This window comes from Panthera pardus, unplaced genomic scaffold (assembly GCF_024362965.1).
Source record: "Panthera pardus isolate Hobbes unplaced genomic scaffold, ASM2436296v1 HiC_scaffold_25, whole genome shotgun sequence".
NCBI classification, from domain to species: domain Eukaryota; kingdom Metazoa; phylum Chordata; class Mammalia; order Carnivora; family Felidae; genus Panthera; species Panthera pardus.
Window position 1 is genome coordinate 79,565,790 of NW_026526821.1, and position 25,449 is coordinate 79,591,238.

The 25,449-nt window shown below is 43.3% G+C and overlaps 1 non-coding gene and 1 pseudogene across 1 annotated transcript; both read left to right on the top strand.

Moving 5' to 3' along the window:
- Positions 1 to 4,498: 4,498 nt before the first annotated feature.
- On the top strand, positions 4,499 to 6,532 carry LOC109257086 (ferritin light chain-like; annotated as a pseudogene).
- Positions 6,533 to 20,168: 13,636 nt separating this feature from the next.
- Positions 20,169 to 20,275, top strand: LOC128773607 (U6 spliceosomal RNA). The gene has a single exon (XR_008417960.1). It is a non-coding gene; the product is annotated as a U6 spliceosomal RNA (small nuclear RNA).
- Positions 20,276 to 25,449: the final 5,174 nt, after the last annotated feature.

The following is a 25,449-nucleotide window of genomic DNA, read 5'->3' on the forward strand; positions in this document are numbered from 1 at the left end:
TCTTTGCGTTTAAAATTCTTAAAAGTGTTGGGGCGTCTGGGTGGCTCAGTCGGTTGAGCATCTGACTTTGGCTCAGGTCATGATCTCGTGGTTGACGAGTTCGAGCCCCATGTTGGGCTCTGTGCTGACAGTTCAGAGTCCGGAGCCTGCTTCAGATTCTGTGTGTCTCTCTCTCTGCCCCTCCCTGCTCATGCTCTGTCTCTGTCTCAAAAATAAAATAAACATTAAATTTTTTTTTTTTTAATTCTTAAAATTACTGGGGCGCCTTGGTGGCTCAGTCAGTTAAGCATCTGACTCTTGATTTTGGCTCAGGTCATAGTCTCGTGGTTCGTGGGATCGAGCACCATGTTGGGTTCTGTGCTGACAGTGCAGGGCCTGCTTGGCATTCTCTCTCTCTTCTCCCTCTCATTCTCTGTCCCTCCCTTGCTGTCTCTGTCTCTCTTTAGGTAAATAAACTTGAAGAAAATTTAAAAAATTCTTAAAAGTGCTTTCCCATTTAGAGTCTTGAAAGAGGAGTATCAGTATTTATTTATGCTTCCATTTGTGGTGAGTAGAGAGAATTTAAGACAAAAGTAGCAACTTTTTAATTTTTTTGAGTATAGTTGTTACACAATGTTAGGTTCGTAACTTAGTGATTAAATTTCTCCTTACATTATGTTCTGCTCACCCTGAGTGTAGCTTCCATCTACCACCATGCAACACTATTACAATATCATCCACTATATTCCCGGTGCTGTCCTTTTATCTCCAGGAATTTTATTCATTCCATAATTGGAAGCCTGTATCTCCCACTCCCCTTCCCTCATCTTGTTTATCTTCCCACCCCCTTTCCTCTGGCAGCCATCAGTTTGTTCTCTGTGTTCATGGTCTATTTCTGCTTTTCGTTTATTCATTTGTTTTTTAGATGCTACGTATAAGTAAAAATCATATGGTATTTGTTTTTCTTTGACTCATTTCACTTACCATTATACTCTCTAGGTCCATCTATGTTGTCACAAATGGCAAGATCTCATTGTGTTTTATGGCTGAGTAATATTCCACTATGTGTATATACCACATCTTCTTTATCCATTAATCTATGCATGGCCCCTTGAGTTGCTTCCATATCTTAACTGTTGTAAATAATGCTGCAGTAAGCATAGGGGTGTGTAGATATTTTTGAATTCGTGTTTTTATTTTCTGTAGGTAAATACCAGTAGTGGAATTATATGGATCATACGGTATTTGTATTTGTAATTTTTTGAGGAATCTCATATACATGTATGCATGTACCAATTTGCATTCCCATCAATGATGCATGAAGGTTCCTTTTTCTCTGCATCCTTGTCAACACTTGTTATTGTCATTTTGATTCTAGCCAATGAAGTGATACCTCATTCTGGTTTTGGTTTGCATTTCCCTAATGATGACACTGAGATACTGAGCATCTTTTCATGTGTCTTTTGGCCATCTGTGGGTCTTCCTTGGAAAAATGTCCATTCGTGTTCTCTGCCCATTTTTAATTAGATTATTTTTTTGGTGTTATAGAAGTTCTCTCCCTCTCTCTATATATATATACTTTAAAAATTTTTTTTAATGTTTATTTTTGAGACCGAGAGAGACAAAGCATGAACGGAGAAGGGTAGAGAAAGAGAGAGGGAGACACAGAATCCAAAGCAGGCTCCAGGCTCTGAGCTGTCAGCACGGAGCCTGATGTGGGGCTTGAACTCACGAGCTGTGAGATCATGACCTGAGCTGAATTTGGAAGCTTAACTGACTGAGCCACCCAGGCACCCCTCTCTCTCTATTTTGGATTCTAACCGTTTTCTGGTTATATCATATGCAAATGTTTTCTCTTATTCAGTAGGTTGCCTTTTTTGTTTTGTTGATGGTTTCTTTTGCTTCTTATTTTGGTGTAGCCTCTATAGTTAGTTTTTGATTTGTTTCACTTGCCTGAAGAGACATATTAGAAAAATGTTGCTACGGCAGATGTCAAAGAAATTATATTTTCTTCTGGGAGTTTTATGGTTTCAGATCTCACATTTAGGTCTGTAATCCATTTTGAGTTTAATTTTTGTGTGTGTGGTGTAAGAAAGTGGTCCAGTTTCAGTCTTTTACATGTAGCTGTCCAGTTTTCCCAACACCATTTATTGAAGAGACTTATCCTTTCTCCATTGTATATTCTTGTTTCTAAAGCAGCATCTTAAAGACTGTATTATCCTACCCCATGTCTATTTGGGGGTTTGTGTCCTTTTTTTAGCAACAGGATATACTGGGTTTTAAACCTTTACATGTTGCCTTTGGCTCTATCATGGCACCAACTGATCTTTGAGTTCACGAAACCCTCTCTGGGTGCCTATGAGATGGATTCTCCCCTGAACCTCCACCTCATGGATGTAAGCATCACCGTCTAATTCACTCTTTGAGAACTACTCACCTGAGCTCTAGCAGAAATGTGTTTGGACCTTTTTTCACGGCTACTCCCAAGTCATGTCGATTCTAAGTTTGAAGGTCAAGGCTGAATGAACATTGCCAGGGTTTAAATTTCAATGAACCCAAGCAGGTGTTAAAAGGGAAAGGATGAAGGAGACATCCCTGACCCTGGTTTCCTTTCTTTAGTTGGTCAAGGGAGAATGGAACAGAAGGGCAGGAAGGGAATACTCTGAGTTACTTGGAAATTGAATCCAGAATTAAAGCGCCTTCCCCTTCCCCCCAGGTATGGCCATTTGCTTTGCTACTCCTGATTGACAGTGGTCTGGAATATTTGGTGTTCTGGGTTGTCTTGGTCCCCTCAGATGCAGAAAGAGAAAAGATGCATTTATTAAGGCAAAGGATGACTTATTTTCACTTCCAAGAAAGCTGAAGTGAATAAAGCCTTTACTTGGGCCAAATTCAGTGTGATTTGCCTTCTTAATGAAAAATGTCAGATGAAGTAAAAATTCTTGTGTAGAACAGTTGAAAACAAATACTTCGTGAGTTGGGCTGTGGGAATTATTGGATAAATTTTCCTTGATGTTAATTGTATATTGGTTATACGTTTTATTTTATTTTTTTAAATGTTTATTTCTGAGAGGGAAAGACAGTGGAAGTAGGGAAGGGGCAGAAGGAGAGGGAGACAGAATCTGAGGCAGGCCCCAGGCTCTGAGCTGTCAGCACAGAGCCTGATGTGAGGTTCGAACTCACAAACCACGAGATCGTGACCTGAGCTGAAGTCGGATGCTTAACCGACTGAGCCACCCAGGCACCTGTTTTATTTTTTTAAATATTTATTTATTTTGAGAGAGACTGCATGAGCTGGGGGATGGGCAGAGGGAGAGGGAGAGAGAGGGAGAATACCAGGCAGGTTCCGTGCTGTCAGTGCAGAGCCCGACGTGGGGCTCAATCTCACAAACCATGAGATCATGACCTCAGCTGAAATCCAGAGTCAGATGCTTAAATTGGTTATATGCTTTAAATGCTAGGAACATCTGCCACATAATCTTGAAGCTGAACTTCACCTTGTTAGAGTTAACAGTAAATCTGAAAAATTAAAGTATTTGTCCTGATTCACTTAGGTCTCAAAGTAATACTTTGAAAAGGTAGAGGCCAAGAAAGAGGCATTTTAATACTTAAGGAGCCAAAAAATCTTGTCACATTGTATATAAAGTGTATTTGTTAATTTTAACCTGTAATATTTTATTTACCACTAAAATCCATTCAATATGATTTATGTCAGTTGTATGATCTGCCTCAATGGCAGAGATATTAAAGTGTAAACTATTACTCCTTAGAATAATTGAAATGCAACATTAGCGTGTGTATTCCATGCATATATAGAAAGTTTTAAAACACTTAAATTGAAAAGTGGAATCCTACTTAGGTGTATTTCCTTCTTTTCCATCACTCTCTGTGGTTAGCAATTTCCACCCAAGCAACCGTGGTGGCTTTTGAGCTCTGGTAGTTGCTTTCTTCCTGCCTAGTGTGCATTGTGAAAGGGGAGGTATATTGATTGTGCCGAGGCAACAAAAGTAGAGTTTTTAATTTGATTGTAATCCAAGGGCTTATTTCTAAGAGGCCTGGCAGTTGAACAAAGGTGCTTGCAGTTTCCTGACAGCTGTCCCGCATCAGGGGAATGTTCTCATCCTACTTTAGCAGTAAGCCTTGGGAAGAACTTACATCCCAGCAAGGGCTTCTCAGTGCCCTGGAGACCTACTGTCCTGGGACACGCCTTTTCCTGGCCTGTCTTCAACTAAACTCTCTCCTGGCTCGTCATCAAGTCCTTCCCCAGATTGGCTTTCTTAACCTTTCTTTGAAATGTCATCAGTAACCCTGATCCTGGCACCAACTTTACCACTTCTTCTTTAACTATCAGAAGAGTACAAAATGAAAACATATCCTGCCCTTGGTTTGGGTTCTTCCAGAAATAGACCTCTAGAGAAGGATTCTAGCACAATTAGTTTCTTGGGTACATGTTCTGTGAGAAGGTGATGTTGGGAAGAAAGGCAGCCAATAAGGAGTGTGTGTTAAGCCAACTGCCAGCATGGATCTGGAGCTCAATCCCATGGGACATCTGTGGAGAAGAACAGTGTGTAAAGTATGCCCCAGAATGATCCTTCTTAAGGCCTGAGGGGGCTGGGCTCTTGTTTACAACAGCTTTATTGACGTATAATTTTCCCACCAGGATAGTGACCCATTCTAAGTGTGTGGTGATTTTTGGCCGAGTAGAGTGTGCTGTAACTTGCACTGCAATCCACTACAAAAATAGTTTGGTTTCCTGCAGTATGCCCCACGGATCTGTCTCTTGCTTCAACAGTGTCTGGACGGAACGGATGCAGGGACGTCCCTTCTACCAGCCTCCCGACCGCCCTCCAAACTTTTTTCCAGTCACAACCTTTGGAGCCATCTTCTCGGCCATCCTTTGCCTCTGGGACTGGCCAACACCCTGTTTTGAGCTTAGCTCCTTCTTACCCATCAACCGTGAGCTCCCCGGATTCCTCAGAATTATTTCACCGAGGTGGAGGGGGCTGTCAACCTCCTGGTCAACACGCATCTGCAGGCCTCCTACACCTACCTCTCTCTGGGCTTCTATTTTGACCGTGACAATGGGAATCTGGAGGGCATGGGTCACTTACTTCCACGTGTTGGCAAGGGTGCAAGGGTGAGTGTCCCCGGAAGTTGCGAAGTCAACCAGGCAGCCACACCCTCTTCCGGGACCAGGACCAGAAAGAAGCTGTTCCAGGATGAGCCACAGACACCGCCCCAGACAGACACTGCCCCGGTTCTGGTGAAGAACCTGAACCGGGCCCGTTTGGCTCTACGTGCCCTGGGTTCTGCCTGCGTGGGCCCCCATCTCTGTGACTTCCTGGAGGACCAGGATGAGAAGGGGATCAAGAAGATGGGTGACCACCTGACTCACCCCTGCAGGCGGGATGGCCCCCAGGCTGGGCTGGGCGAGTATTTCTTCTAAAGGCTCGCCCTCAAGGGGCACCTGGGTGGTTCAGTCAGTTAAGTGTCCGACTTCGGTTCAGGTCATGATCTCAGGTCATGATCTCATGGTTCCTGAGTTCCAGCCTGGTGTCAGGCTCTGTGCTGATGGCTCAGAGCCTGGAGTTTGCTTCAGATTCTATGTCTTCCTCTCTCTCTGCCCCTCCCCCGCTCACCCTCTGTCTCTATTCATCTGTCTCTCTCTCTCTCTCTCTCTCTCTCTCTCAAAAATAAATAAATATTAAAAAAATAAAAAATAAAAATAAATAAAGTCTCGTCCTCAAGCATGACTAGAAGCCTCTGAAGCCCGGCAGCCTTTGAGGGGCCTCTCTGGCATGCAACCCCCCGGACCAGGGCTTGTGCCCGAGCCTCTCCCTGCAGCCACCAGGCAGCTTTTTAACCACCCTGGAGCCCTGTCCCAAGCCATGGACCAAGTGGAAACAAAGCTGTTTGCAGTGTGCCATGCGTGCACATACACACAGGTTTCTAGTCTTAATCATTCTTTTACTTAGCCCTCTATAGAACTTTTTTATTTTGGCCATCCTTTTTCTTTTTTAATTTTCAAAAAGCAATATCTTGTTTATTACTCTGCTTTCCATTGCAGCCTGTTCTTTGTGGATGCAGTGACTTAGAAGAGTTAGTCCTGTTTTATTTTGATAATTCTTAGTGAAGTATCTCAGGCCTTAGTTAGCTGGTTTTCACTTTAATTTTCATGGAAGAGAATACGAAGTGATCCTTGGCCATTTCTGTGAATGAATGCGCTGAACTGACTTGTGTCACTTCCTGGGAACTGTTTCTTTTCAGGGCCATTCATCCCCAAGACCACTTCCTTGCATGGGGAGGCTGAGTGAGGGTGTGTATGAGTAGTGTCCCGGTAGAGGCTGATACCCTTTCAGGGACTGAGCAGGTGGGAGACAGGTAGGCTGGAGACCAGATGCTGGAGCTGCCTTTCCTCCTTTTTGCTTTGGGTCTATTTCATCGTGTACTACTCAGCTTCTCCTGCCAACCAGAACATTGTATCTCTCTGTCTAGGAAACATTTCTTAGCATATAAGCATCTGAGCTCATGCTCACCCAACTGTGTGTGTGTGTGTTTGGACGGGTTGGGCCAGCTATGCAGCCAGTTCCGCAGTAAATCATCCCCACTGCCTCCTGCAAGCTGGGAGACTTTGTGGAGCTCCCCTGTGAATGTTAGCCCCATATCCCTGCAGCTTTCTCTCGACCGTATTCTGGGCTGTGCTTCCCTTCTTTCAGCTTGTCCAGTAATACAATTGCATATATTTCCTATCTTTCAGAAGTGATCTTTCTGTTGATGGCACCATCTTCGTTGCCAATGCCACTTTGGGTTTCTTCATTTTTGTATCCCGTTATTGTCATTTCAAGGTGATTTTAGTAGGAGGAGGAGACAAACACTGCCCACTCTCCTGAATTGGGGTCCCCAGCTCCGTTTCTTATAGCCAGGGAGGTGGCCTTGGGAAGAGGGCTCTGGGTTTGGTTCACAGACAGCCAAGCCTGCCCAGGCAGCACTCCCTCAGCTGCCAAAAATTGCTACGTGGGTGGGAAGTGATCAAGCCGTCCCAGCCTCACTCTGGCCCCACCCCAAGTCTCCTTGGGCAGTAGAGAAATGTTCAACCCTCGCCTCCTTTGAATCAGTAGCTTTCTGGGCTCTTCCTGCTGTTGTTCAAGGGTTCAAGGCACTGAGGTCAGAATTCCTTTTTCCACTTGTCCCACCTCATTGCAAAATGTGGCACAGTGATGAAGTGTTAACTAATCATTGGATAATTTGTTTCCAGTCTGTGGGGTGGAGAGAAGAGAATGAAAACAGAGCTTTGCTGGCTCAGCACAAAGACAGCCAACGGGCAGGCTTGCAGGGGCCTAGAAGAAAACATAACTGGGTAGAGGGAGACCCAGGAGCCAGATGGCAGGTGCCAAGGTCCAGCACAGTGACAAGGTGGAAGTCCCGTCTGTTTTGCTCGTTTGAAACTTAAGGACCAACCTGCAGTCAGCCAGGAGGCCAGGGCTACAGATTCTCAGCAACAGCCTCTGATCTGCTGTTACCCTCCAAGTTGATGAGATGGGAGAAACCCAGAGAAGCACAAAGATAAAGAAGATAAGCAAATGTAGGCAAACCTCAACTGCTTAGATAGCAGTAATGTCACACTGACTTTTCTTCTGTGGGATATAAGAAAGGATTGGTGGACACTGAGGGTTGAAGTTGTCAAGCTTAAGATTGGTGGGAAATACCTTTATTTATTTGATTGTGAAAGCCTCCAAAAGTGAGTCACTGAGGAAGGAATGAAAGAGGAGGTGCTGTGATGCACTGTCAAGAAAGCTAAGAACTTTCCCACTTGCTGAGCCCTGCTGGGTTGAAGAACAAGACAGAAGACGCAGGACAACATCATGGAGAGCCCGCTGGCCCATGAGGCTGTGGGGCAGCATTTCATGGCAGGAGGCAGCCTGACTTGCTCTTCCACCTCCAGAAACTACAGAGGTGCTTATTGAAATGGGTGCCAGCCCAGTCCCTGCAAGTGAGGACCTGCTTAACAAAAAGGCATATCCTATATCCTAGGATATAGTATTCTAGTATCCTAGGATACCACATCGTTGTACACAAAAATATTCTCTGCCTTATCCAAAGTCTGGATCTTTTTCCCTATGCTGGTAGACCAATCCAGTAAGTTACTCTTCTGAGATGGATTGCTTTGTTTGGAGAAATCTTGCACTTAGAAAACTTTAAATTCAAGGGCACCTGGGTTGCAGCTCAGTCGGTTAAATATCCAACTCTTGATTTCATGGTTTGTGGGTTCAAGTCCCACTTCTCTGTCTCTCTCTCTCTCTCTCTCTCTCTGCCCCTCCCCTGCTCGTGCTCTCTCCCTCTCTCTCAAAAATAAATAAACAAACTAGGGGCACCTGGGTGGCTCAGTTGGTTAAGTGTCCAACTTCGGCTCAGGTCATGATCTCAGAGTTCACGAGTTCAAGCCCCACGTTGGGCTATGCACTGACAGTTTGTGGGTTCGTGCCCACATCAGGCACTGTGCTGACAGCTTGGAGCCTAGAGCCTGCTTCAGATTCTGTGTTTCCCTCTCTCTCTACCCCTCCCCTGCTTGTGCTCCATCTCTCTCTCTCTCTCAAAAATTAAAAAAAAAAATCTTTAAAATAAAAACAAAAAACTGCCCCAAAAACATAAAATTAAAAAATAATTAAAAATTTTTAAATTTTGAATTAATTTTTGACTCACAGAAAAGTTGTAGTTCGAGAGTACCCATCTACCCGCACCCAACTTTCCCTGATGTTAACACAGCCACGTTGCAATGATCGCAATTGGCACTAGATGAACCAACAACAGGAAATAAATATTCTCTTACCTACACTACAGATCTTTAATTTTACCATTTTTGCCCTCACTAATGCCCATTTTCTGTTCCAGGATCCTGTTCAAGATCCCACTTGTTCTTGAACTCCTCCAGTCTATTGCAGTTTCTTCATGTTTCTTTGCCTTCTATGACTTTAATACTTTTGAAGACTATTTTTGAGGAGTCGAATGTCCTTCAATTTAGGTTTGTCTGCTGTGTTCTCACAATTAGAATGAGGTTGTGTATTTTGGGCAGGAATGCCACAGAAGTGATTTTTTGTCCTTCTCAGTGCATCATAGTGAGGGTTAATAATGTCTGATTCCTGGTCATTTTAATATGTTGACTGGGTTTCTCCTTTGTAAGGTGCGGTCTTTCTCTTTGCAGTTAAGAAATATCTTGGGGGACATTTGTACATTTAAAAGTTTTTACCGGGGCACCTGGGTGGCTCAGTCGGTTCAGCATCCAACACTGGGTTTCAGCTCAGGTCATGATATCACGGTTCATGGGTTCGAGCCCCATGTCAGGCTCTGCGCCCGCTTGAGATCTTCTCTCCCTCCCTCTGTCTCTGCCCCTCCCTGGCTCGTGTGTGCTCTCTAAATAAATAAACTTAAAAAAAAATAAAAGCTTGTACATTTAGAATGTACAGATAGGGGCACCTGGGTGGCTTAGCCGGTTGAATGTCTGACCTCAGCTCGGTCATGACCTCACAGTTAGTGAGTTCAAGGCCCGAGTCAGACTCTCTACTACTGTCTGCTGTCATTGCAGAGCCTGCTTTGGATCCTTTGTCTCCCTCTCTCCCTCTGCCCCTTCCCCATTTGTGTTCTCTCTCTCTCTCAAAAATAAATAAACATTTAAAAAATATTTTTTTAAATGGACAGATAATTAAATAAGCTAATGTGTGGGAAGTGCTTGGAGCCTGGCGTGTAGTAAGTGCTCAGTGAATGGTGGCTGTTGGTTTTTTCATCATCATGGTTGCTCCCTCTGTTCCTGTTCTTTCTCTCGTTTTCTTCCTATGGTTTGGCTCCTTCTGTTCCTTCATTATCCTCTGCATCCCATGCTGATCCACCTCTTGCTGGTCACTTCCTTGCAGTGTGGTTGGCACTCTCATTCAAAATATCTGAAGCTTCCAGAAGGGCACAGAAGGTTGAATGCTCCTTAGCACGTGGGGATCAGTGCAGGGCAACAGCCTACTGTTACTGCAGGTCAGGGGCAGAGCCCCTGTGGAACAGGAGGAAGGGTTCAACTGTCTTTGCAGAATGTGTTTACTTCCAGGTGTCCATGGCTGGGGTGGAAATTCCCCCATATCCCTTGTGGTGGGAGTCTGGACCAGAACCTGAGGACCCACAGTCCCTTTCCTCGTGGTCCTGGAATGGTCCAGAGGTGGACCTCCTCCCATAAAAGCTGGTGGAGTTTTCTCCAACAAGGGGGTGGTTTGCAGCGCTGGGCGACTTTTAGGGGTCACATCGGAGGAGGAGGGTCTGGTCATGGGTAGAGGGAGCAGCAAAGTCTCATGTGGGAGAGGCCTGATTTTCTTCCCACACTGGGCAAGGAGGCCCAAGTTAAAGTAACCCCGTTCCCTCTAGATGAGAGCAGGGGCTCCTCAGCCAGGGTCAGGAGATGCCAGTGTGCTCAAGGATAGCCTGCTATGAATTGCTTTCCAGGAGGTTCCTTGTCCTACTCTAGCACATAGTGCTTTATTTACAGAACGGCTGTTCTTGGCAGCTTTCTTGGCCTTCCAGACTCTTCCTCTATTTTAGAGCATTTGGGCTCTATTTTTACTCAGCGAGGAGAAATTTCCCATGTTTGAAAACAGCTGCCATGTAGAGGACTGTTGAAACTACTATTTTTGCCTGCCCAAAATGCCTTCCTCCATCCTTCTCCTGGAGATGGGTGGAGCCCCAGGACTGGTGAGCTGGGCATGTGATCAAGCAGGGCCTGTTGGAATCCTCTGGGGCTGGGAGAGGGGAGCTGTTTTTCTCAGGGTTGCTAAATGGGGTTACCCCACCAGCTCCCTGACTATCTGCAGAAAGTTTCCCATTGGCAAAAGACAACACCCATGGAAACAGAAAAATGGGAGTGAAGAGAGCAAAGGTGACTCAGGACAGTGTAGAGCCCTGGATCCACTGCCATCCCATCCTCACCACCCTTTGAGCCAGTACATTCCCATTTTTGCTCAGGCTTGCTGGAGTTGGGTGTCTTGGGCCTGGCTGATATCATGAAAGCCTCACTCCTTTCCTGAGTTTTAGGTTGAGGCCACTGCGAGTGCCTCCAGATTCCTACCCTGAGGCACTGGTTGGCAGCTGGGATGGGAGTTATACAGTTGTCTTAGGACAAAGAATTTGGGTGAAGAAACTTAGGAAGCTGGGTAGGCCTTCCTTTCTCCCAGGGTCTATTCAGGTCTGGAGATCCCTGGGCAAGACAGTTTACAGCTTCTCTTTCAGGGTTGGGTCAATAGGCTCTGTTCCTGTGTTTGCCTTGAAGAGCCAACAAAACCAAAAGGTAGAGGTGTGTGTGTGTGTGTGTGTGTGTGTGTGTGTGTGTGTATTTGCATGTGCAAAAAAATCCAGTTCCTTGGGAGAAGATGCTGGTGGGGTGGGAAAAGATGGGGCAGGGGGAGGTGTTTAGGTGCCCATACAACCCGAGTGTAGGGGGTGGGTCCACTCTGTGGGGTCATATGGTCAAGGGAGGAAGAACCTGAGTCCAGACCCTGACTCCGCCACAGTGGGGTAGTAAATAACCTGGCCCAGCTTCGAGGGGGACAGTGGATGGATGCTCATTAGAAAGTTCTGTGTGGCAAGCTGCCCCGGACTTTCCTGGGCCTGAGCAAGCTGAGTCCCAGCAGCACAGCTGCAGAGGCTGGAACAGCCAAAGGACAATTCCCTGCTTTTATGGTCACGTGATCATTCTTTCAAAAATGCACTTGGCGGGGTGCCTGGGTGATTCAGTTGGTTAAGCATCCGACTTCAGCTCAGAACATGACCTTGTGTTTCGTGGGTTCGAGGCTCGCATTGGACTCTGGGCTGACAGCTCAGAGCCTGGAGCCTGCTTCAGATTTTGTGTCTCCCTCTCTCTCTGCCCCTCCCCTGCTCATGCTGTCTCTCTCTCTCTCTCTCTCTCTCTCTCAAAAATAAATAAACATTAAAAAATTTTTTTTAAATACACCTGGAGTTGGTGGACGTGGGAAGGTGAGACCTCCATGCCTCTTGGGGGTCCGGCTGTGTGTCAAGCTCTCTGCTGCAGAGAGGGAAGTTCTGTGAGCCTGCACACTGTGCTCTACCCATCCTAATCCTGGTTTCTTTACCCATCAGGAAAGTGAGGCTTAAGAAGTATGTCAGCCCAAGTTCACACAACTAGCAAGTGTGAAACCAGTATTTATGCTTGGCCCTCCGACTCCAAAGCCCAAGAGCTTTATCCTGCTGTGGGACTCTCTTCCTAGGCCTTCCAGAAAAGAACTTGGGAGACTATTGTGATCCAATAAAGTGGCACTGGTGCTGTGGCATTTCTGCTAGTCCTTAGCCATGAACTTTGGCCTTTGACTCTGCTGTCCAGGGATTTTTGCCTCCATCGGTGCTTCGCTCAGGTTTTATCATCACAGAGTCATCACCACGTCCCATCCCGGTGACTCACTATGCAAAGCCTGGTGTTCTACTCACAGACTTACCTTGTTTGTCGAAGGTTTGTGGTCACTGACAAGTGTTATTAGGTGAGACCTATAGAGCATGTGACCTTTTAATTTCAAATAGGCAGTGAAAGGTAAAGCAGAATAGTGATTGCCTAGGGGTTGGAGGTGCTGGTGGAGGGAAATGGGACATGACTACTAAGGAATGTGGGATTTCTTTGGGGGATGATGAAAATGATCTAAAATTCATTGTGATAATCATTGCACAACTCTGTGGATACAATAAAAAACATTGACTTCTACACTTTAAATAGGCAAATTGTATGGTGTGTGAGTTATATCTCAAAGTTGTTAAAAAAATAAACTTTCACTGGGGCATCTGGGTGACTTAGTTAAGCATCTGAGTCTTGATTTTGGCTCAGGTCATGGTCTCACGGTTTGTGAGATTGAGCCCTGTGTCAGGCTCTGGGCTGGTAGCACAGAACCTGCTTGAGATGCACTCACTCTCTCTCTTTCTGCCCCTCCCCCCTCAAAATAAATGAATATTAAAAAAAAAAAAAAGGAGAGAAAGAAAGAGGAAAAGTTAGAGTGGCCCTCAAAAGGTCTCCAGAGAGGGGAGAAAGAAAAAGCAGGGAAGTGTTTGTTTCACATGGTTGCTAACTCTTTATTATGTCCTTTCTGTGTATCATATCCCAACCTTTTACTGGACCACCTGCCTATGCAAAGATAACCTGAAGATAGCTAAACACCCTGCCACAGGTGCTGGCCATTTACCTAAAGGACTCCCCGAATCACTTCTTGTCCAACTCCAGTTGCCTCTGTTCTTGACTTTGGTATCTGTCCCAGTTCTGCATTTAATGATTCATTTTGAAACCTGAATCTTAGCATGAGCCATTTAGACTGGAGTCTGGCATTCCATCTCCACCACTTCCTATGGCCACAGTGTGTGAGAGGCATTTCTACTTCCTGCTGTACGCTGTAGGCCAACCAGCCAGGTTGTGTCCTGCCTGTTGTCTCTGCCGGTGGAAGGAGACTAAAAATTATTCTAGAGACTGGCTTGCTTCTTGATGCCTCCAAGTGTCTAAACTTAGTGACTTGCTTGAAATCAATAGACTACAGCAGAGATAATAAGATGTCACTTCCATGATTTAATTCTAAATGATTATGACTTCTGTCTTGTTAGTAAACTCTCTCTTCCTAGTTTTAATGAAGCAAGCTGCCATGTTGGACAGGCCTATGTGGCAAAGAACTGAGGGTGGCCTCTAGCCATCTGCCAACTAGGAAATGAGGCCTTTAGTCTAAGTCCTCAAGGCAGTGAATCCTACTAACAACCACATGAATGAGCTTAGAAGCCATTCTTTCCCCAGTTGAGTCTTCAGATGAGACTGTAGACCCTAGGCCAACACCTTGACTGCAGCCTTGTGAGAGACCATGAAGCAGAGGATTCAACTGAGCTGCGCCTGGATTCCTGACCCTCAGAAACTGAGATAATAAATGTATGTGGTTTGAAGGCACTAAATTTTGATATAATTTGTTACTCAATACGAAATAACTAATATAGTGTGTATGTGGTTTTTGTTTTATGCTCTCCACCAAGAGATGAATGTACAATGAAACTAGAGAAACTTACATTTCTGGGCCCCTCACTTGCATAAGCCCCTTGCATGGCCCTGGGAGAGTCTCTAGCAATGTGTTCATGTAGTCATATGTTTTTGTAAAATTTACAGAAAACATTTTAACTGTAATCAGGGCAGGGTCTTCTTACTGCTTCAGCTCTCCCTCCCTCATACTTCCTCTTTTTTTTTTTAAATGTTTATGTATTTTTGAGAGAGGGAGACAGAATACGACCAGGGGAGGGGCAGAGTGAGGGAGGGAGACACAGAATCCGAAGCAGGCTCCAGGCTCTGAGCTGTCAGCACAGACCCCAACACGGGGCTCGAACCTACAAACCGTGAGATCATGACCTAAGCTAAAGTCGGCCATTTAACCGACTGAGACACCGAGGCGCCCCCATCATACTTCCTCTTGAGTCTGCTGGTATGGGAATGATTGGGGTATTTTGAGGATATGACTAAGGGGAAGTTGACTTGGAGATACAGTTAGTGGGATTTCGGGGATATATTCATGTTGCTAGCTAGTCGTTTTTGTGGAAAGTCATGTTGTTGCCAGGCTGGTACTTGGCAGAGTTAGGATTCAACCTAGGGTTCATCTTATGGACTTAACACAAGTCTGGGTTATACTTAATCTATATACTTATACTAATCTTATACTTAAGATTATACTGGATTCTTACACTTAAAGGCATGAGAGTCTGTCCTCAGATATTTGCTTTGTTTGACACTCTTTCCCACCTTTCTGCCTGGTCTGTTACCCTAGTCTTATCACCTATTGCCACCATCCATGTACCCTTTGCTTCATCCATTGAACTCTTGTCTTTGCTAGGCGTGCTTGTGCTCATACTTCTCTCCAGCCCGAAATGGCATCTCCCAAGTACATCTATGTAGATTCTTACTAAGTTTTTGCTGTCTTGATATAAAACATTGACATATGCCACTATAAGAATATTGGTGGCAAACTGGATAATGAGTGTTGTCAATTCAAAGAATAAGATGACACACTGAACAAGAAAACTTGAAAGTCCCTGAAATTATATATAGCTCCTGTACAAAATGAACTTGATAGTTTTCTCTAAATTTGGGAAAAATTCAACAATACATGACATTACAAATAATGAATTGTGAAGCTGAGCTGGAGAAGTTGAAAGTGACTTTTCTAAAATTTTTTTTTTTTTAACGTTTATTTATTTTTGAGACAGAGAGAGACAGAGCATGAACGGGGGAGGGTCAGAGAGAGGGAGACACAGAATCTGAAACAGGCTCCAGGCTCTGAGCCATCAGCCCAGAGCCCGACGCGGGGCTCGAACTCACGGACCGCGAGATCATGACCTGAGCTGAAGTCGGACACTTAACCGACTGAGCCACCCAGGCGCCCCGAAAGTGACTTTTCTAAACTGTCGATGGAAAACAAGTTTGTTTTTGTTTTTTTGTTTTTTTTAAGTTCATTTATTTGTTTTTGAGAGAGAGACAGCATGAGTAGGGGAGGGGCAGAGAAAGAGAGAAAGAGAGAGAGAGAAAATCCCAAGCAGGCTCTGCACTGTCACCACAAGCCCAGTGCAGGTCCCAAACTCACGAAACCGTGAGATCATAACCTGAACCAAAACCCATAGTCCCAACACTTAACTGACTGAGCCACTCAGGCACCGTGAAAAGCAAGCTTTGATCAAACATGGTAGAGGAAAGACTAAATTATCCTTTTTTTTTTCTATAAAAAAGTATTTCACAAATTTATTGTTATACAAAGTAGCAACCAGACAGTGCGTGGACCAAAAAATGTGGGGAAAAATGTTATAGAGATATGTCAGACAGTTTATGAAAATATGTAATTTTTCTGGGTTTTATGATTCTTGTATTTCTAAAGTTTACATGTTTTTTTAAAATTTTTTAACGTTTATTTATTTTTGAGAGAGAGACACACAAAGCATGAGCAGAGGAAGGTCAGAGAAAGAGAGAGAGACAGAATCTGAAGCAGGCTCCAGGCTCTGAGATGTCAGCACAGAGCCTGACGCAGGGCTCGAACTCACGAACCATGAGATCATGACCTGAGCTGAAACTGGATGCTTAACCGACTGAGCCACCCAGGCGCCCCTATATAGTTTTCAATTTGTTGTGATTTTCTTCCTTATTTTAAGGAAACTAATCTTGTGTGAAGTTGGAGTTTTATGTTCTTTGGTGTAAGAGGGACACAAAATTGCATAAGCTTCAGGGTTCACCAAGCCTGGATCTATTCCACTTCTTATCAAGTAGGGAAAAAAATTCCTTGATATAGAGATCAGAAAATTCCTTCTTCTTACTATTCTTTTTTTTTTTTTTTAACTTTTTTTTAAAGTTTATTTATTTATTTAGAAAGAAAAGAACAATGCAAGTGGGGAAGAGGCAGAGAGAGGGGAAGAGAGAATCCCAAGTAGGCTCTGCACTGCCTTCACAGAGCCCAACATGGGGCTCGAACTCACGAACCATGAGATCATGACCTGAGCTGAAATCAAGAGTCGATGCTTAACTGACTGAGCCACCCAGTGCCCCCTTCCTACTTTTCCACCTCTGAGTCCAGCTGTATCTTACATAGCCTTAATAGGGCTCAAAAATTTTTATCTGAATTAAATTCAACTAAAAATGTTTTGGTTTTGAGGAGAGAAGGCAGAAGAAAACATGATCAAAAATATCTTCTGTCTGAAGGGTAGGTAGATGGAGGGGAAAGTAGAAAATCCTGTGTAAATTGAGAAGGTTCCCAGAATTAGAACCTCAGGTGGAAGTTCTATTCAGAGACACTTCAGTTATTTGAGAGAAAACGCTAATAGTTGACCATATATCAAGGACCCTGCCTGGGCAGGCAGGTAGATTTCATGACATCTGAAGTGTCCTCTTTCAACACCTGGGTGGTGACAGTAGCAGTTCAGGCCCAACTAGAGGAGCTGTACCTAGAGACTGGACTTGGCATTGGGGCAGGGTAGAGACTGGGGGACAGACTCTAGGGTAAATCTAGCCCAGCAGGCAGATCCCTGGCCCTTAAATAGTGTCAGGGAGATCTTGTAAGGAGTGGCTTCTCCACACTTCCCTGCTGGGCAGGTCACTATGACCGCTGTGAGGCTCAGGCAAAACGGAAGGCTGGCCTGAAGAAGGGGATAGTGCTGAAAGGAGCAAAGTGCAATGCCAGACTCTGGGGGAACCAGATGGAATCCTGTGGTTCAAGAGCAGCTTCCGGGCCTGACTTGTGGTCTTGTTGACAATACAAGTCCCGCTGGCACTTAGGCTTTCTGGTTATTTGCCTCCCGTCAGGGGTATGACCGAGTGACCGCAGCCAAATATTTAATAATATCTCATTAAACATAGCTCGGCATTCTGAAATTTCAGTTATTTACTGGTTGCTCTGCATGGCAGTTCTCTCTTCCTTAACATAAGGGCAGCTTCTTGAGGCCATCAGAAACAATAGGCTTAAGAGGAAGGCGATGTCCTTCATCTGATCTTTGTCAGTATGCTGGCTCTCATGCTTCTCGCTCCTTACGCTAGCTGAGAAATACTAATAGGAAGCTCTTGAGCAAGGCTTGGGGCCCCAACCATTTCTGACTCTCAGTCCCAATGTGGATGGCAGATCACAGTCTGAGAAAGCCTCTCTTATAGCAGGGCTGTATTCCTTGGCGTCTCAAAAGATAATTAACTGTTTAAACAAAAACAATAATGATGTATTAGGAGGTTTATAATATAAGTAAAAGTAAAATGCATGAAAACAACAGCATAAAGACTTGGAGGGGAGAAATGGAAGTATGCTACTGTATGATTCTTATATGATATGTGAAATGGTATAATATCACTTCATGGTAGATTGTGATAAGATATATGCAATAAACCCAGGGTGCCTGGGTGGTGGCTCAGTTGGTTAAGTATCCGACTTCGGCTCAGGTCATGATCTCACAGTTTTTGAGTTCAAGTCCTGCGTCGGGCTCTGCGCTGACAGCTCGGAGCCTGGACCTGCTTCAGATTCTGTGTCTCCCTCTCTCTCTGCCCCTCCCCTGCTCATGCTCTGTCTCTCTCACTCTCAAAAATAAATAGTTAGAAAAAAAAATTAATTAACAAAGAGAGATGTTAAGGGAGACAAGACTTTGAGATCTTAGGCCCTGTGCTATAAACCACACTTGCCTGAGCAAAATTAGTCCCAGTGCTACCCAAGACCCTGCACAGGGTGGATCCTGAAAAGTACATTGCTTGTCCCTGGGGACTTGGGAGGAGGCTTATGGTTAGTTTGAGATAAGTGGAGATTGGTGGATTGTTCCTCAAACTTTATTGCTAAGAGGTTTAAGGTATCTAGAAATTCTAGGAATCAAAAAAGTGGAATTCTAGGAATCAAGAAATCTTTTGGATAGTGTGTTCATTCCACTGAAGAGGTCCACTCTAATGTGGCCAAATTCTGACCCATTGGTAACATATCAAGGCCAGCAGGTGACAGAATTGCTATATACCTAGCACTGACTCATTTTTGGTGATATTCCATAGACAGCTACCCTCCACTCCTGGCCAAAGAAGACAGTCTTTGCCTGTTAAAATGTGAAAGGATCTGGTGCCAACATGTTCCCTTTTGTTCTCTCTCGAAGCTGCCAGGGATGTGGGTGGCTCTTACCTCTGTGTCCACTACTTCTATGCCCACACTGCTCTCTCAAAGAAGTTTTATGTGTACACACTGGTGTAAGAGCATTTTGTGTGCTACATCAAACTACATCACCATGAGGTCATATTTTAACTTTCATACGCAGATGAGTTTAAGCTACCCCTCAAATGTTCCCCAGGTGTTTTTGGGAATGCCCAGGGTTGCTTTGGAACCAGTCTATTCACATTCTCCTATTCAGTGAAGGAGTTTCTGTGGATGGTGCCCTCATGACAACAGTGAGGACTACATACAGACTATCTTGGGGTGCCCCTTCCACTCATCTCCACCAGAATGAGCAACAGTTCCATGTGCAGAGAATTTTTAAATCATGGTCAGGCAACACACACACACACACACACACACACACACACACACACACACACATTCCAAAACAAAACAAAACAAAATAGGATTTCTCATAAGAGAACAAGCTCTGAAGAGATATGACTATGCAAAAGCATAGACATCCTCTTACATTATAATAAGCAATTTAGCTCAAACATTTCCTGATTAAAATTTACATAACATTAATGAACTAGGCAAGTGGTTTCCTGAAAACTAGGAAGATTCTGAGTCTTCACTTACTGCAAAACAGAAAACTGTTCCCAGCTTTGAAATGATAGTTTACAAGTTTTTGTTTTTCTGCCTTCTACCCAGCTCTGGGTAGCCTCCTCCAGCAGTCTCTCAAAGAAGGCGTCTCCTCCCAAGCACTTCGTATGGGTCTGGGAACTCAGCCTGAACCATCAGCAGAAACCTTGTTACTCCTCAGCACCTGCTCTAGGTATTCCTACTGCCATCTCCTAGGGCTGCAAGGTCTCTATTATTCCAGAATAATCCATGAAAGGAAGTGCCTTGGTGAGATCTGCGTGCTTGTGCTCAACTTTAGTTTGTAGCGCCTAGGTAGAACGCATCCATCTGCTGGGTGTGGCCTGTGCTAGGATCTGAGAGCTACAGAAATGAACAAGGTAGAACAGGGTGTCATTCCACAAGTTATTTGCTCACTGCAAAGGGAAATATCTGCTGATCAGCACTTTAACCATGCAGTCCAACCTAGTTACTAAGAGTGGGATGCCTGATGTGTGCATTCTGATGAGATGCTCTATGACATAGAAAGCATCACCTGTGAAATAACTTTACCAAAAAGTTTTAACCTAAACCATCCAACTTCGGTATTTAATAGGAAACACAGGTGGTAGAAGAAAACATTAACTGCATCACACACACACACACACACACACACACACACACACAAACACAATCAGACAGTGGAACATTCTGTAAGACATATGGCCTGCATTTTTCAAAAAGTCAGTATAATAAATAATAAAAATAATTGAGGGATTGTTTTACATTAAAAGAAGCTAAAGAGAAATAACCTAATACAATGTATAAACCGTGATTAGATCCTAGTTGAATAAAACAAAACAAAGTCTAGTTGTAAAAGACATTTTGGGGATAGTTTGGGGAAATTAAAATTAGAATTAGAATTAGGTAATGTTAGTGCTTGCTTTGGTAGCACATGTACTAAAATTGGAATGATACAGGGAAGATTATCATGGCCTCTGTGCAAGGATGACATACAAATTCATGAAGTGTTCCATACTAAAAAAAAAAGAATTATAATGTTAGGAAATTATTTTTATTATTGGTAATCTTATTATGGTTATGTAGGTGAATGTCCTTATTTTTAGGAGATGCATGCTGAAATAATTAGTAGTGAAGTGTCTGGATGTATAACTTATTTTCAGATTGTTCAGAAAAAAAGGCAAAAATGTGAACAACTAATGAATATAAATGAAATTCATTCTATCATCCATTTCAACTTTTTGATTCAATAGTTTGACAATTTTCTTAATCAAGTTGAAGAAAAGAAGAAATAGAACATTAACCTCACCAAGTTTTCTTTCATTCCTTATGAACTAAGTGTTTTGGTTTTTAATGTATCTGTTTGTTGTTTTTGTTGTTGTTACTGCTATCAAGAATAGCTACTGGAGTGCCCACAGGGGCAGCAGCAGGAGCCAGGGTTCCATGGAAAAGTGCAGTTGCATTCTCAGCTCCAGCTGGTTCAACCATTAACTAGGTGGTGTAGGGCAGAGAAGAAAACCCTTTCCTTCTACTCTTCTAAGTTCTTGGCTGGAGCCTCTATTACAAAAGACTAATGAATAAGAGAAAACCAAAAACCAAAAAAGTTGATTAACATGTGTATCTCATATATATGGGAGAAACTCAGGGAAAAGTAACTCAAAGAGGTGGCTAGAACTTGAGCTTAAATACCATCGTTAGCTAAAACAAAGGAAGTGTGGGGAGGCAAGTTATGGGAAAATGACCAGGAAGAGTACAGTCAATAAGGATAAGGTTTATTAATATACATTTAAGTCAGTGCCTTCTCTATTGGTAAGTCTCTTGTGATCTAAAGTCTTCCTTCTCTTTCTGGTACACCCTTACAAATGGAGATTTCCTTTATAAATGTAAATTTCCCTTATAAAATGGTAACTTCTACCCTGCTTTCAGAGTTTCTTCTGTGTCTGCTGTTTCTCAAAAAACATGAGCTCAAAATAAACCTTAAACCAAAGAGACATATTTGGGGTGGCATATTCTGGTATTTTTTTCATGCTTATTTATTTATTTTGAAAGAGAGAGAGAGAGAGAGAGAGAGAGGACATAAGCGAGTGTGCACGTGAGCAGGGGAGAGGCAGAGAGAGGGGGAGAGAGAGAACCACAAGCAGCCTCCATGCTGTCAGCATGGAGCCCAATGCAGGGCTCAGTCCCACAAACTGTGAGATCCTGACTTGAGCTCACAAGATCTCTGTGAGATCAAGAGTCAATGCTCAACTGACTGAGCCACCCAGGCACCCCCATATTCTGGTCTCTTACATTGGTCCTTGCTCTGGACTTCAGTCAGCCCCCCTTTACATGTCATTCACTGTGCTCAAGCTTTATAAGCATGATTTCATTAAAAACAAGCCAACAAGCAAATTATGCCTGTCTTCAGGAAGCTGATAATCTACTAAGGAGGTCTTTCATCAACAACCTGTAAACCAAGAAGGAAGAAAATCAGTATCATGACAGGCGAATCCAGAAAGAGCCATTAATCCTCTTGGAGGATTTGAGAGGGATTTATGGAAAAGGAAGCTTTTGACTCCCCCTTGAAGGATTTTGGTAAGTGGGAGTAGGGGGAGGAGGCATTCTTGGATGGAGGGCCAGATGAGCAAAGGTCCAGATTGTTAAAGGTGCTGGTTAATGTAGCAAAACCATGTTGTCAGGTACCTGTTTTGGAACTGGAGAGTCTGGGAGTTTTGTAATTATTAGCGAGGTTGAACACTTTGTCCCAGGTTCATGTTCTGCTCCTCCATTTACATTTTGTATATTTGATCTTGGTTCTAGAACTTGTCCTTAGAGCTTGGTCCTAGAGCTTGATGTTTCTCTAGTTCTGTGACTCACAAAAAGGTCTTCTCTTTTGTTGTCTCCAAAAGAAAATGTTTGCCTAGCAGAGGTGCAGAATTTGCTTTGATTTTAGACACTCCTGATGAGTATTCAGGTGTTTGGCCATCCTATCCTTATTTGATTCAAGATAATTTGAAAAGAAGAGAAAGGAATTCTTGAGCCACAAAGCCCAAATCATAGTTTTTCACAATTTGCTCCAGATGAAGCAAGAAGTTCTGAAGCACAACAATGTGTAAATGATGTTATGTAAAGCTGTTATTTTTTAATTCCAAAGTTATTTTTGTTACTAACTACAGATTTAATAAAATACTGGCCAACTATTGATGGTGTGTCTTAATTAAAAAGTAGAGATCACAGGTTTGGGAATTAAGCTAACTTGGGTTGGAATCTTGGCTCTCCATTTATTAGCTGTGAGCCCAGGGATGAGTGACTTAGCTTCTCTGAGATTCAATTTTATCTGTAAAATGTGTGTAACTAAAATATAGCCAAGCCCTCCTGGGCAGCTCAGATCTGGCCTCACCAAATAGTGTTGTATTACAAAAAGAAGGAAAAAAAACCCCATAAAACTGATTGAGAGAGGATTACAGAATAATCTATTATGTTTCTTTGAAATCAGGACATGTTTTCAAATGATGGGGACTTGTAATTTCTTCCTCCCTTCCTCCCTCCCTTCCTCCCTTCCTCCCTTCCTCCCTATCTTCCTCCCTCCCTCCCTGCCTCCCTCCCTCCCTCCCTCCCTCCCTCCCTTCCTTCCTTCCTTCCTTTTTTCCTGGCACATAAAATAGTGATGTACCTTGCCATTGATTGTATCTTACAAGCAGTGGTGTCTTAGGTTAGATGAAATATGGCAGAGTCTGTATTGAGGCTTTCTTGAAGCTATGAAAGAGTAAGTTATACTTCATGTACCTGAACTGAAATATCCTCTCCAAATAGCCCACTCTTTCCCCCAATTCTCCTCTGTAGTAACCATGGCATGTTCCTCTTTTTCTCTCTAGCCTCTTCTTGCAGCCTGCCAGCCCTTGCCAGTCTCCTCCTATCCCTCCTCTCTACCCTCTCTTTTTCTTTACTCTCCCCTTCCAGCTCTTCAGCCCAGCTCCCTCCAGGCCCTCAGAATCTCCCTGTCTTTATTTGAATTTAGCCCTGTCTCTCTTGGCTTCTCCATTTCCTCAGTAGTACCCACCAAGGAAAATAAAAAATCCTCCAAGGACTCTACCTTTCTAAAAGGTGAAGAGCAGGTAGGAAATTATAAATACTTAACATTTAACTTTTTGTGTGTGGTTTCATAGATTATTACAATATCTACCTCCTGGGGCTTTTGTGAGGGTTAAAAGAGATAGGGAGTGTAAACATTTGGCATGCTGCGGGCACATGCTAAGAATTCAGTCAATGTTAGCTACCATTACTTACTATTGTTATAGAAATAAATGTACAATTAACATTGTAATAACACAGGAAAAGAAAGAAAGGGGAAAAAAAAGACCAAAGGAGAAAGAATCACCCACTGTCTCAACACTGCATATTTTCCTAGTAGCAATATGGCGTGTGAAATTTGATTTTTATGCTTTTCTGGTGACAGAGCATTCTTATGTATGAATCACAGTCCATAAAGGGAGATATAAGAATGAAAAGAAAGTAATTGTGCATTTTTAATGCATTTTAACATGCAGCCTTCTGTGATATTTTTAGATCACCACAGAGAGGAACTTACTGTTATCTTCTTCCTGTATCTAGCATGAATTTCTTTTTCTCTAGTAGAAGACCATTTGACAGAAACTTTTTGAAATTCAAAGGAATGCTACTGCCTTCTATTCTAATGAAGTATTTGAAGAGGGTTGTAAAAAAACTTTAAAAACTAAGATAATAATTTAAAATATGCTTTCCTATTTATAGTCATGGAAGATAGGAGGTAAACTTTGCAGAGTTTAAAATACAACTTGTGGGGGCATGCAGGTGGTTCAGTCAGTTAAACGTCTGACTCTTGATCTCGGCTTAGGTCATGATCTCACAATTTATAAAATTGAGCCCCACATTGGTCTGTGCGCTGACAGCGTGAAGCCTGCTTGGGATTCTCTCTCCCTCTTTCTCCGCCCCTCCCAGCTCCCGTGCACTCTCTCCCCCTCTCTCTCTCAAATTAAAAAATAAATAAATAAATAAACCTAAAAAAAAAATAAAATGCAACCTGTGGTCTTGGTTGTCATTTCACATCACATGATTGGGAATTGGAGAGACTGCCCCGAAGGCTGACAGCCTGCTATAGACTAAACGGCGTCACCGCCCCCTCCCCCTGCACAACCACCCAAATTCATAGGTTGAAGCCCTAACCCGCAATGTGATAGTATTTGGAGTTGGGGTCTTCAGGAGGTGTTTAGGGTTAGATGAAGTCATTAGGATGGGGCCCTCATAGTGGGATAAGTGCCCTCATAAAAAACACTGGAGAGATCTCTCTTCCTATGTGCACGGAAGGAAGAGAGCTGCAATGGGAAGGCAGCTTCCTACAAGGCAAGAGTAGGAGCCTCTGGATGAAACCTACCCTGCTGCACCTTGATCTTGGACTTCCCAGCCTCCATAATTGGGAAATAAATTTCTGTTGTTTAGAACACCCAGTCAATGGTATTCTCTTTTGGCAGCCCAAGTAGTCTAATAGTCTGGTATCTTCCCATATTGGAGGTCAACAGGAAGGTTAACAGCAAGCTTTCTTAGGCCAGTTTCTCCATGCAACAGGAAGTTTCCTAAAAGCAGTGTGAAAGTTGAGACAGTGTAAGAAGTAGAGAACATATGTGTAATACTGCAAAAACGAAACCTAAGCTTGATGAAACTCAAAATTAAGAACTTTTATTTTTAGAAATTGCAACATGGAACTTAACTGTTCCTTGGTTTTTTTTTTTTTTTTTTTTTTTTTTTTTTGCTGGCTAACATATGGAGATAATGAGTTGATACCAAATGCAAGAGTATTTTGCTGTCTCAACAGGTTTCACGCTGCTGTTTCGATAGTGAACAATCTGATAGCTGCTGAGAGCCTACCCCAAGGCCCCCATCATTCTGTGATACAGAAAAGAGTCCTTTGACTGTGTGCCTGGGGGAGGATGCCAATGATCTAGGCCCAAAAGATTTGCTCTGCCTTTAGGAAAACTGTGTTCTTCCTTAAAGGGCAATTCTGAATCCAGCTCTTTTTTTGCTCTGTGAGAGAAAGAGAATATAAATATTGTAAATTTAGGAGCAATTTCCTTGAGAGCCATGTGACAGAAAAAATTCGCTCTTCCCTCTCTCCATTGTGCTGTATATTTATATTATTCTCTCCCATGTGGTGGGAGAAGAAAATTTTACCTTTTAAAACAAG